The sequence below is a fragment of the Phyllostomus discolor genome, chromosome 6 (genome assembly GCF_004126475.2).
Source record: "Phyllostomus discolor isolate MPI-MPIP mPhyDis1 chromosome 6, mPhyDis1.pri.v3, whole genome shotgun sequence".
Taxonomy (NCBI): domain Eukaryota; kingdom Metazoa; phylum Chordata; class Mammalia; order Chiroptera; family Phyllostomidae; genus Phyllostomus; species Phyllostomus discolor.
In genome coordinates this window covers 163130137-163143344 of record NC_040908.2, presented here as the reverse complement: position 1 = coordinate 163143344, position 13208 = coordinate 163130137, and the positions used below count along the sequence as shown (strand labels likewise).

General features: G+C 44.7%; 1 pseudogene; it reads left to right on the top strand.

The window, feature by feature from the left end:
- The first annotated feature begins 2651 nt into the window (after positions 1-2651).
- On the top strand, positions 2652-12888 carry LOC114499127 (annotated as a pseudogene).
- The last annotated feature ends 320 nt before the right edge of the window (positions 12889-13208 follow it).

The following is a 13208-nucleotide window of genomic DNA, read 5'->3' as shown; positions in this document are numbered from 1 at the left end:
TTAGAACTAGACAGGAACACCAGGGGGATTTATGGTCCCATCCCAGAATGGTGCCAATGACAATGGGATATCCTAGAGGTGGTGACTGCTCAAATCACAGAGCAGCAACAGGGTTGGTCCTAGAAAACAGGTTCACCCAGCCTCAGTCAGTGGTTCTCCTGTGTAGGTACATGTACACATTTCCAAAAATCTCCTGCTTTGCCGAAACTCACTTTCCCTGGCTTTCAGAAATGAAGGTTTTGCCTGTCCTTACAGTGACATGTTCTTTGGTCCTTGACATCAGAGGAGAAAAGCTCTTAGTGACCAGTCTTTCCACTCTGGCGGGAGAGGAAGATCTCTCAGAGATTAGAGAAGAGGGACCAAGTCTGCAGAAGAGCAGGGATAATGACTGAATGTTGGAAGATGCTGTTTGTGGAGTAAATTAACAGTAGAATTATGTCATTGGGTGAAGACAGCTAAGAAACTTAGAAAGGAATCTGAGGCTTACACACCAACCAAAACTAGCTCTTCTCATCTGCACTGGATACAGAATTCCTTTGAGATGGGGGAAGATGACTACTGGAGCCTGCGTTGGGCTCCACAGGGATTGTGCTGAGAACTGAAGTCACCACTCTTCCTGGTCTGGACTCTCCATCCCCACCCCACACTCTGCTCCCATTTCTTTACAACCACCTGCACCAGGGCATGTGCCCTCTTACTCTCCCATGTCACCTGGTCACACAGCGACTATTCAGAGATGGGGAGAGGTCAGATCAGAGGAAACATGGGGAAAGAGGAGGACTTCAGAAAGTCAGCGGAAAGAGAGTCAAAGTACTTGGGTCAGAGGCAAGGGCGTGACGACATAACAAAATATTGTCAGATGAATGGCTAGAAAACACCTAGAACCGCAGTCACGATGGTCCTAACATAGGACTGGTTCTTCCCATCCTGGGCAGACTCCCAGAAAAGGAGCAGGGTGTGTGCATGTGTTGAGTGTGGCTGCTTCTGACTGATTCCTGAGAGAGCCAGACCACACTGGCACTTGTTGAACTGAGAACTCTCCTAAAACCCTCCCATCTTGAACATTCTATGAGTGTGAAAGGCAGAGTTTGAGAGCTGTGGGCTCAACTGACACCAAAGACTGTGTGAACAGGAACAGCTGGTGAGACCCAGAGCTGGCCCCTGACACCCTTTCTTTCACTTTGGGGTCAGAACTGCTCTTGCTGGTGGCAGTGGAACCAAGGATGAGAGGAAGCTTGGGAGGATGAGCATTTGTTCAAGTCACAGCTCTGCTGAGTGGCCGGTGTGATGCACAACCAAATCTTGTCTCACCCTGCTGCTTCAGAACATAGATCCTAGATGGGGAGTGAGGCTTCAAATGAGAAACTCTTCAAAGTGGCCTGAAAGGGTTTTCTGGAAAGTTCCAGGGTTCTGGGAATTGATACAGGAGCCTTGGCATTCAGGGGTCTACTCCACAAGTAGCAGGGCTGCTTTGGATTTTGGTTCGTTCACGCCTCCTCCCCAAATAAGTTACCTACTTCAGAGAAGGTTACTTACCTGGGCTGGTGGTAGTCTGATTAGGAGTGATACTCACCCTCATAGCAGCAAAGGGCCAGAGTGACCAGCAGGACACACAGATACAGTCTCATGGCCGATGTTGCTCTGAGTTCAGCTTTAGCAAACAATGAGCAGTTAGCAGCTGGACTCAGCAGCCTGGGGAGCCCAGGGCTATTTGTACCCAGTCAGCCTCACAGGTCCTGCCCACTCAGACGTGGCAGGACACAAGGCCTGGCTTCCAGCCCTCCCTTCCTCACTGAGGCCTGTTGCCAACCATCATGGACACAGCCCTCATGACTTGGTCAACCACACACATTGCTGACACCAAGCACATCTCCTTTCTGGCAAACAGCAAGAATGGAGTTTTACAAAACTATAATCAGTTGATTGGCATGTGTCCCCCAAAGTTTAGCTTCTCAACTGGAGTTTCAGAAATGTACAATCAGTGGATTGATGTGAGCCTCCTTAGAATTTAGCCCCTTAATTGTAGGCAGTGACTGGCTTTGCTCATCTGTCTCAGCCTCGCACCTGGCACAGACAAGAGGATTGGCACATACTCATGGAATGTTTACTTTGAGTGCACCTTTAGTGCAAAAGGATGCCTGCTGGGCCAGGGTCCCTTTGGGCACTTGAGGGAGTAAGCTCAGTAGCACATGGACACTTATGGAGATATCAGTGATCTGGCTCATGAGAGATCACTGTGCGAAGAGAAAGACTACCTCCCCAGCTCCGACACTCTGACTCTCATCTAAAGTTTGAAAAATGGTGTAGCAAGCATTCCATCAAATCAAGCAGGAAACTGTCCTAACTGATGGTTCCCTTGTCAGTTAGCAGGGTGGCCCCTCCTGGGTCCTCAGGGTCTCAGCAGCAGCAGTGCCCACAGGGCCCATCCCCCTTCTTTCCCCAGCCATGTGCAGGCGCTCCATGGAAGGCCAGGAGCATGGACCATTCTCCCAGGAAGAATGGGAAAGACATTAGAAAACAGTCTGGGTACAGAGGAGTATGCTTGAGGGCCTCTCAGAAGACATAGGATTGGACATGAAGTGGTGTTGGGAGGAGGTATCCAGTGGGAACTGAACAAGGTGGGACTAGACACCATGAACCAGGTAGCTGGTACAGACCACAGGAACCCATGCATGTTACCCTGAAACAGCAGTGCCCAGTGGGACAGGGACAACTTTGTGACTGGAGACAGACTGGGCCAGGTCAAGCAAAGGGCCCCTGTGCCCAAGCTGTCCTGGACACTGAAGGGGGGCTCAGTAGACACCACCCCAATTGCCCCAGTGCTTTCCTCTGTGAGGCAACAGGAACTGCTCCTTGTGGCTGCTGGGAATGCCAAATTGTGCCACCACTCTGGAGGACAGTGTGGCCATTTCTTGTAAAGTAATCCTCTGACCCCATGCCCCAGCAATTGCACTCCGTGGGTACAAAGGTGCCACCAGGTGTGTGATGGTGATGGCAGAGAAGACTGTGCCTGTCTGAAAATAAGGGTAGATGGTAGTGCTTTATACATTCTGCCCCATTTTCTGTGAACCTAAAACTGCCCTAAAACTACAGGCAGTAAGGTGTCCTGTCCAGATGGCAGTATAGGCAGACATGGCCCACCACTTCGAACAACCACATCCTAAAGACACAGATTGGTCTGGTCTCTCTCCCAGGTGGTGGATAAAATTTCAGGAGACATATCTCAGAAGAGAGCAGGCCCACCCAACACGAGAATCCCCAGCCCAGGACTACAGTGTCAGGAATATAGTTACCCAACTCTTCTGGCTGCACAAACCATTGGCGATTGAGTCAGTGGAAGAAACTGACGGATCCCCAAGCAGTTCCTCTTAAAGAACCCACACATGGACTCACCTTTGCAGACTTACTCCCTCTGAACTCCAGAGCCAGGAAGGCAGCTTGAAGGGCACCAGAGGCATGTTGAGAGAAGCTGAAGTGTCTGGCATTGGAGCAAACAGAGGCCATTGTCCCTTTTCTGAGCTCTTTCCCTGCAGAGCCATGGAGCTGGTAGGCTGGTGCCATATTTGAGACTCCATCACCCTGGCCAACACTGTTGGGCTGGCCTTGGAGATCCCCAGAGAGTCTGCCCACAAACTTATGTTCCCACCCAAGCTGCTTTTCCATATGACAGGCTGGTCTTGATTCATGCTTCATAACTCCCTAAATTCTATCAAACAAGCAACAGCTGGCTTCATTGAGCTCCAGGCCAGGCTAGCAGCAGCCACATTAGCTTCACACCTTGGTTTTGCCTGGGAATCTGCGAGCCCAGCATAAGTAGCAGCTTTCTCAGATTGCTGTATAGCTTAGGAAGGGTGGCCATTCCTAAGGACTGGGGATGACCTTGGGCTGAGCCACCTGGGGAGCTCAAGGGCCAGAGCATCCAATGAAAAGCTACACAGCACTTTACAGCACAGCTACCCTGGCCCTCACAGTTGATACTTCACTGAGGGCAGAAGTTGGTGAAGTGGTCACAGCCAATCCTTGTAGCCGACTGGCCTGGGTAAATCCCTCCCATTGATCTGCCAACAACAACCAGGGCTCAACTACAAGAGGACGGTGTGCTCAGCCCTCACAAAGGGTGCACCTCTAATACACAGCTTGGGTGATAGGGAAGGCTGTGCCACTGGGCCCTACAGGACTCCTACTACATTACGGCACACTACCAAGACACTGAGTCAAAACAATTCTACCTCATACATAGGGACAAACACAACAAGGCTGCCAAAATGAGCAGACAAAGAAACATGGCCCAAATGAAAGAACAGACCAAAACTCCAGAAAAAGTGCTAAACCAAACTAACAGAAGCAATTTCTCACATGCACAATTCAAAACACTAGTTATAAGGATGCTCAAGGAACCTAGTGAGGACCTCAGCAGCATGGAAAAGAGCCAGCCAGAAACAAAGGATTCACTCATGGAAATAAAGAACAATTTACAGGCAAACAACAGTAGAGTGCATAAAGCCAACAATCAAGTCAATGATTTGAAACACAGGGAAGCAAAAAACAACCAATCGCAATGACAAGAAGAAAAAAGAATCCAAAAAAGTGAGGGTAGTATAAGCAGCTCCTAGGACAACCTCAAGAGGTCCAACATTTGCATCACAGATATGTCTGAAGAAGAGAAAGAACAAGAAATTGAAACTCTGTTTGAAAAGGACAATGAAAGAAAACATCCCTGACCTGGTGAAAGAAATACACATGCAAGTCCAGGAAAAACACAGTCCCAATCAAGTTGGACTCAAAGAGGACCACATCAAGACACATCATAATTAAAATGCCAAGGATTAAAGACAAAGAGAGAATCTTAGAAGCAGCAAGAGTAAAGCAGAGAGTTGCCTCCAAAGGAGTTCCCATAAGACTGTCAGTGGATTTCTCAAAGGAACTTTGCAAGGAAAAAGGGATTGGCAAAAAGTATTCAAAGTCATGAGAAGCAAGGACCTACAACCAAGATTACTCTATCCAGCAAAGCTATCATTTAGAATTGAAGGGCAGATAAAGTGCTTCCCAGACAAGGTAAAGCTAAAGGAGTTCATCATCACCAAGCCATTATTACATGAAATGCCAAGGGACTTATTTGAGAAAAAGATCAAAACCACGAACATTAAGGTGACAACGAACTCACAACTATCCACATCTGAATTCAAACAATAAAAACATAAACAAAAACAAATGAAGCAAACAACCAGAGCAGGAACAGAGTCATAGGTGGGGATCATTTGGAGGGTTATCGCTGAGACATGAAAACAGGGAGAAAGGAGGAAATGCTGTAGGGATCAAGAAGCATAATTGGGAGGAACAAAATAGACAGGAGGAGGTTAAGAATAGAAAAGAGAGGAGTCAAAGAACTTATACTCACAACCTATGGACATGAACTAAGGGGCAGGTAGAGATTGCTGAAAAGAAGGAGGCAAAAGTACCAAATTGGGACAACTGTAACAGCATAATCAATAAAATGTACTTGAAAAAAACAAGGCTAGTAAAAATGAAGGCACACATCCCATCGGCATCATTTTTTTCAAACAAGGGAAAAAAGGACAAAAACAAATCAATGAATTGGTCATGGTATGTAGATATAGTTGATCGTCCCCCTGAGAAATCTATAACCTACTGAGAAAAACTATTAGAATGGATATAAGTTCCTGATCCAGCTGAAAGCAGGACAGCCTGCGAACAACCCTCTCTTCCCATAAACCTGTCTCACTATGTGACACAACAGAGATAAGGGCGCCACTGGCAACAGAAACTCCAGCAGCAAAGCAAGTACATTCAGGTTCACACAGTTCGAACAGGCACACCTTGAAAGATAAAGTCGTGAAAATTTACTAGCAGATATAACAAGAAATCTTAAAACACCAAGGCACACACCTTGTTCCTGAAGAAATATTAGAAAATATGAAGTCCACTATTCCCAAATTACTGTATGGTTTCAATCCTGCCCACTGCAGAATCCTACCTGGTCAATTTTACACATTGTTTTGAATTCAACAATGCAGTTTGGATCTTTCAAATTTAGAATGTGTTCCCTTACTGAGTTGTGAAGAAGAGCCCAATTTTAGGGACTACCTGGTTTCAAGCTCAGCTCTGGAACTTTTTTGAGGTCTTCAGCAAGATGCTAACCATCTCAGCCTCAGTTTCCTCATCTGTATAATAATGCTAAGACCAAAGAATTTGTGTGAGGATAAATTAATTAATTAAGGGACAATGCTCAGCACAGTAACTGGCAGTAAAAGTCGGCTGCTGCAATTATGCAACAAAAAGGGAAAATGTGAGCCCTAAATCAAACAGAACAAACCACCTCACCCCCAAAGGCAAACAACAGACTGAATCTAATTGACTATGCCAAGGACCAATGTTGATTTATCCTAAATGCTAATTGAGTGTGCTTCTGCATTTGGCTCCAGTTCCAGTGGAATTTCTTTTAGTGAAATAAGATTATTACTTTTCAATCACTTCATATCCTGTTTTATGATCACATCTAAGTAACTGTTTTTGTCATTTTGTAATCCTAAGTACTGTGTTTTGGAACTAAGAGTATAGGAGGGTGATGGGTGGGGTGGGTACTCTTTATCCCAAGACACACAGAATTCCTGGAACACGGTCCTCAGCAGGATGCACTGGTGACAGGTGTCCTTTGGAAGTTATTGAAATCCAGGGCTCCTTCAGCTCTCTGTGTCTGACTGGGGAACAGGAACATGGGGGATGGAAACATTGGAGACATCATCACTTTGGATCATGATGTCCACGTGTACTTTAAGATACAATTTATGTATCATCTGGTGACACTGTTCTCCTGTGCCACCTCCCCTGCATAAACATCCTTGTTCCCTTTTACCAAGACGGGTGATGTACACATCATCAGTCAGATCCCACAAGGCATTGCCTCTGCGCGTGCAGTTCCATATCCAAAGAGCTCAATGTAAGCAGTATTTTCTATGTCCTGACCCCAAAGAAGAAAGGCCACTCCTCAGAGATTGAAGGAATTGGCTTAGGCATTCTGGAGGAACTCTCTGGGAAAAGAGGGCAAAAGGCTTCAGGGTGTGTCAGATGGACCCAGAAACTGTTGAGCTAACACTCACGAGAGGATAATCAAGACCATTGACTTTGCTTAATTTTCTCCCCTGCTTGCCAGAAAGACCTATTTTCTTCAACAGGCTTTTTTAGTGAAGGGAACAATAGAAGTCTTCTGTTCCTTGTGGCCATTGGTCCTCATTAATCCCTAAGCATCTGACATTCATGTGCACGTAGCCTCGACACCTTCTCTAAATCTCTCTCATTGTAGATCTGCTGCTCTTTGGTGTGAGATGCAAGACATGAGACTGTACAGGAATATTTCTCTTTTGATAAATATATTTTATAGATTACGTATTTTAATATATATATTATATATATTATATATATAAAATATATATTTTATAGATTACAACTGTATATAAAGTTGTATATATACAACTATATATTATAGTTGTCCCATTTTTTCCACCTTTATTCCCCTCTGCCCTGTACCTCCCCTCCCACCCACATCCCTCACCCCTTAGTTCATGTCCATGTGTCGTATGCAGAAGTTCTTTGGCTTCTGCATTTCTTATACTATACTTAACTTCCACCCTGACTATTTTGTACCTACCTTTTATGCTTCTTATTCCCTGTACCTTTTCCCCCACTCCCTTCCTTCCCCTCCCTGCTGATAACCCTCCATGTGATCTCCATTTCTTTTATTCTATTCCTGTTCTAGTTGCTTAGTTTATTCTTGTTTTTGTTTTATTAGGTTCACTTGTTGATAGTTGTGAGTTTGCTGTCATTTTACTGTTCATATTTTTGATCTTCTTCTTTTCCCTACATAATTCCCTATAACATTTCATACAATAAGGGCTTGCTGATGATAAACTCCTTTAACTTGACTTTATCTGGGAAGTGCTTTATCAGCCCTTCCATTCTAAATGATAGCTTTGCTGGATAGAGTTTCTTGGATTCAGGTCCTTGCCTTTCATGACTTTGAATGCTCTTTTCCAGCCCCTTCTTGCCTGTAAGGTTTCTTTTGAGATATCAGCTGATAGTTTTATGGGAACTCCTTCATAGGTAACAGTCTCCTTTTCTCTTGCTGCTTTGAACACTCTCTCCTTGCCTTTCATCTTGGGTTATGTAATTATTATGAGCCTTGGTGTGTGCATTCTTGACACCAACTTCTTTGAGACCCTCTGAGCTTCCTGGACTTCCTGAAAGTCCATTTCCTTTGCCTGATTGGGGAAGTTCTTCTCGATTATTTTTTCACATACCTTCCATTTCTTGGTCTTCCTCTTCTCCTTCTGGCACCCCTCTGATTCTGATGTTGGAATGGGGAACGTTGTCCTGGAGGTTCCTAAGCTTTTCTTCATCTTTTTTTACTCTTCTTTCTTCATTCCGTTCTGGTTGGATGCCTATTTCTCCCTTCTGCTCCAAAGCATTGATTTGAGTCCCAGTTTCCTTCCCTTCACTGTTAGTTCCTTCTATGTATTTTTTTATTTCACTTTTCATAGCCTTCACTTTTTCCTCTATTTTGTGACTATACTCATCCGTTTCTGTGAGCATCCTGATTACCAGTATTTTGAACTCTGCATCTGACAAGTTGGCTATTTCTTCATTGCTTAGTTGAGTTTTACCTGGAGCTTCAGTCATTTCTTTCATTTGGACCATATTATTTTGTCTCAGCACCCCTGTTCTGTAGCAAGGGGCAGAGCCTTAGGTATTCAGCGGGGTGGGGCAACCCAGGTTGCTGCATTGTGCCATTGGATGCTGGGGAGGGGTCCAAGAGGGAAAAATGCCACTTACTCAGCTCTCAGCCCACTTTCAGTCCCTTCCTCCCCTACTGGCAAGCAAATTAGGTCCTTCTGGTACTGATTCCCAGGTGGGTGGTATTGTGTAGTTCTAGGTTCCTGTGGGTCTCCCCAACAAACTCTCCTGAGAGACTGGGAGTCTCCCACCACCACAACCCCCACCGGTTTTTCTAGTCAGAGGTTTTGAGGCTTTATTTCCCAGTGCTGGAACCCTGGGTTCCATGGTCTGTCTTGCTCCCTAGTTTCTCCTCCAGTGTAGCCACACACAAATGTGGGACCACCAGGTCTGCCACCCACACCTCGCTGGATCCTCCAGCTGCCACATTGCCAAGTGTCATCTCTGCCCCAGCTGCCCTTCTTCACCCCTCCTACCTATCTGAATGAATGTTTCTTTAACTCCTGGGTTGTCAGACTTCCATACAATGCAATTTTCTAACAGTTATAGTTGTTTCTTGTTTTCAAATCTGTTGTTGTCCTTCTTTTGGTAATGTAAGGAGGCACAGTGTGCCTACCTACACCTCCATCTTGACTGGAAGGCTTGCACGGGAATATTTCTTACCCAACATTGCCCAGTACACAGGTATTGATCAATAAAGCTCATGTGTTCATTAGTTCATGTATTTCTTATGCTAATTAAGTCCATTGGTATCTTGTTGGAGGCTATTATCTTCACCTGTTTTGAACTTTTCTACAGGTCAGACAAATGACTTCCATCAGGCTGAAAAGTAAAACCAGTGACTCATCCCACTGCTCACCTCCAGTCCCCCTCCCGACCCCATGCAGTCTGGCTCCTGTCACAACCATTTCATTCAAATTCCTCACCTCTTCCATGTCAATCTTGAAGTCAGTTCCAATTTTCTTTATTGTAAGAGGTAGAAGTCTTCTTTTCTTTTTTGTCAATGGTTAGTAGCCATGTCCGACCAAAAAAATAAGTCTCTTAACTACTAAGTTTTACCGTTGTTTACGCCATATAATATGTTCTCTAAGTGTGTGCATCCATTTTTGAGTTACATGTTCCACAGTACAGTTCTCTATTTCTAAGGCTACACTAATTAAGAAGAGTTGCATTTTTAATTAACTTTCAATATCTGCTAGGGCAAGTAACTGCTCTGTGTTCTTCCTAATCATCATAGCCATTTTCAAACATAAATTGTACCACGTGCATTTTTAAATGGTTGTCTCCACTTCCTCATTAATCTCCAGTGACATTCAGGTTAAAAGCACATTGAATTTATATATCAATTTTGGAGAGATTGACAATTTTATAATTAGCCTTCCAAATGCACAGTTTATACTACCTTACTCATTAGATTTGTTCATTGATATTTTACAGTTTTGTCCCTTTTGCCAATGAGACATCTTCTTCCATTTCTAATTCTCACTCTGTTCTGCAGCACACACAAGCTGCTCTATTTTTATATATTGAGCATGTATTCAGCTACTTACAGTGTATCTCTTCATATTATTACAATGCTCTTAGCAGTTTTCTGTGAGACTGTCTCATGTCTCCTAGTGAAAGTATCATGTTGTTGGCAAGTGGAAGAATTTAATCACATCTTTGGAAATATTTGCAATTACTTTATGTTCTTATTTTAGTGTGACACTTAGAATTTGCAGACCCATGTTGACTAATACTGGGTTCATCAGATATTGGCCACCTCTTATAATGGAAGCACCTTTAGCATTCAGTGTTTTACAGTGATGTTGGCTGTTGACTTTGAAAATTGATTTCATCTGTTGTAAAGGTTTTTCTTCTATACCCACTTTCTTTAGATTTTTTACTAAGAAAGTTCACCAGGATTTCCTCCTTGGAAATGGATGGGAGGAATCCCAAGTGGTGTCTCTTGGCTCTGGGTCTTTGGAAAATTCCTGTGCTTGCTCCCTTCCCAACAGAAATGTCTGCTGTCCACACACACAACACAGACTTCAGATGGGAGCCCTCTGAAGTCTAGAGATCAGAGCTCTGGCAGTGGAGAGACTATTGCAGACTCTTGTTGCACAGGTTACAACTGGTGAACACCAAGAGGAAGGGGCCCTCTATGAGAAGAGAGGCCATTCCAACAAGGTCCAGGTTTTGGTTGCATCTGGCAAACAAGCATGTGAGAATTCTTGGGGACTGGGATAAAATTGCAAAGGAGAGTCAGTTTCTCAAGGAGAAGCTTGTGGCTGCTGCAGATTATTGGAAAACAAGGTGATTTAATGCAGAGGGTTGTTTGGGAATTTGCAGATGACTCCTATTCTTCTGTGACTCACAACAATGTGGTTTAGGCAGCTTGAGCTTTGCTCTCTGCTTTGACCTGGCTGCTTGTTGTGGCTGACATGGCAGGTGTCTACAAATTACTTATTCAGCTGAAATTTGTGGAAGATGGTACCTTGAAACCAAGGAATGATGGTGGTGGACAAGACTTGGAAATACAGTATGAAGCCCAGGAACCTCATGTGGATGAACTTAATTTAACATCACGGCGCTAAAAGGCAACAGGAAGGGAAAGATGTGGACCATCATGAGCATGTGGGGGTGCATAGGGATCAATGTTTGTCTTTCAAATCGATATTTCTCCCCCTCTTTTCTCTCTCCATTGCCCTCTCCTTAATAAGGCAGTAAATAAAAAGGGAATAAATAAATCTTTTTAAAAAGGAACTATGCACTCAATTCTGCAATAGGTAAAATGATGAAGAAGAACACCAACCTGTGTAGACAGCTTCACAAGCTGTCACAGACTGGTCAGATTCATGCCTGGAAATCAATGTTCCTCTGTTAGTGCTGATAGAAGCTGCAAAGAATGGAAATAAGAATGAAGTTAGATGGTGCACAAGTTTTCCAGAAACCTGTGAACAAGTTGTCTGAGGTCACCAACTTGGCCTTTTGCATTTCAAACAATGAAGAAGATATCAAACTTTTTCAGATGTCTGCAAGCCTGCTAGAAGCACTCTGTCCTCAGGTTATCAATGTTGCATTGGCTGGAGCAGTAAAACCACAGAGTAAACACTCCCAGGAGTATGTGGATCTTTAGAAAGAACAGTGGGAAAAACCAGCCCACGTTCTCACAGATGTTGTTGATGATGTTATCTCCATTGATGACTTCCTGGTTGCCTCACAGTGTTACACTGGAAAATGAGAACAAATGTGTCATTGTTCCCCAAGAGAAAGATGTGGATGGGCTGGACCACTTAGCTGGCACCACCTGAGGTCCAGCAAACCAGGTCATTCCTGCCGTCACCTCAGCCATGGATACCTACAAGCCAGGGAACAACAGCCTGTAGCTGGCCCAAGTGCCCAGGCCATCATGGCTCAGCCTCCCCAAGGGCAAAAAGCAAACACTGTGGAATGGGTGGCCGCTTCCACAATGAAAAAAAAAAACCACCTGGATGCTGAGTGTTCAAAAAGACAACAAGGGTAATGACACAATTGTGGGGCCCAGGCAGAAGAGCATGATGGTGATAGAGGTGAGGGACTTCACATGGAGGTCTGGGACACTCAAAAAATACATTGGCTGTGCAGCACTGCCAAGAAAATTGCCAAGGCAATTTTCAGGATGGACAAGGTTGGACACATCACCCCAGACCATTGTCCAGACACGACCTGCAAGCAGGACCAGCTGGCCTCCCCTGCAGCACATTGCCCTCCACTCTTACCACCTCAACATCTACAGCAAGGTAATAAGTGACTCGGAGAACCATGGTGGGGAGCTCATCATCTCTGGGGTAGACAGCGCCATGTCCCTCATCTAGACCGCCAAGAACTTCATGAACATGGAGGCAGACGGTGAAGGCATCCTATGTGGGCTCCACCAAATACCAGGTCTCACAGTATGGCTTTGTCCAACCTGCAGGCTGTGTCATGGAAGATGAAGGCTCCTGAGAAAACGCCTTGGTGAAGACAGAGAAACAGGACAAGTCACTGGCCAAGAACCCCAGAGAATTCAGAACCATGGACAGCATCCAGGGCTGCACTAGCCAGCTGTCCCCACCCTTCCAGGCACTTTGGATTATTCACAGCTCTTCACTTGAATGTTTTTGCTGCATAGAACACTGAAGTCGGACTGCACAGATTTTTAGCCTGGTCCGGTGGGGAATTTTGCAAGGGCACACTTGTGTTTAAGTCCATCAAAAATACTCTCAGAATTCAGGAGCATATTTCTAGCTATGTTTTTAATAAGCTTATATAAAAATTAAAATGTCATAACCAAACAGAATCCCACATTAACTTGTAAATAATTCTCTTGGCAAAGTGTGATGCCCATTGAATTAGTGTGGCATTGGGGTCTGAACGCTGAGGAGAGCTGACTCACCTAAGGTTCACGGAGGGGCCTTTCACCAGCCCTGTGTCCTGACAGTTTGCTTACTATTCAATGA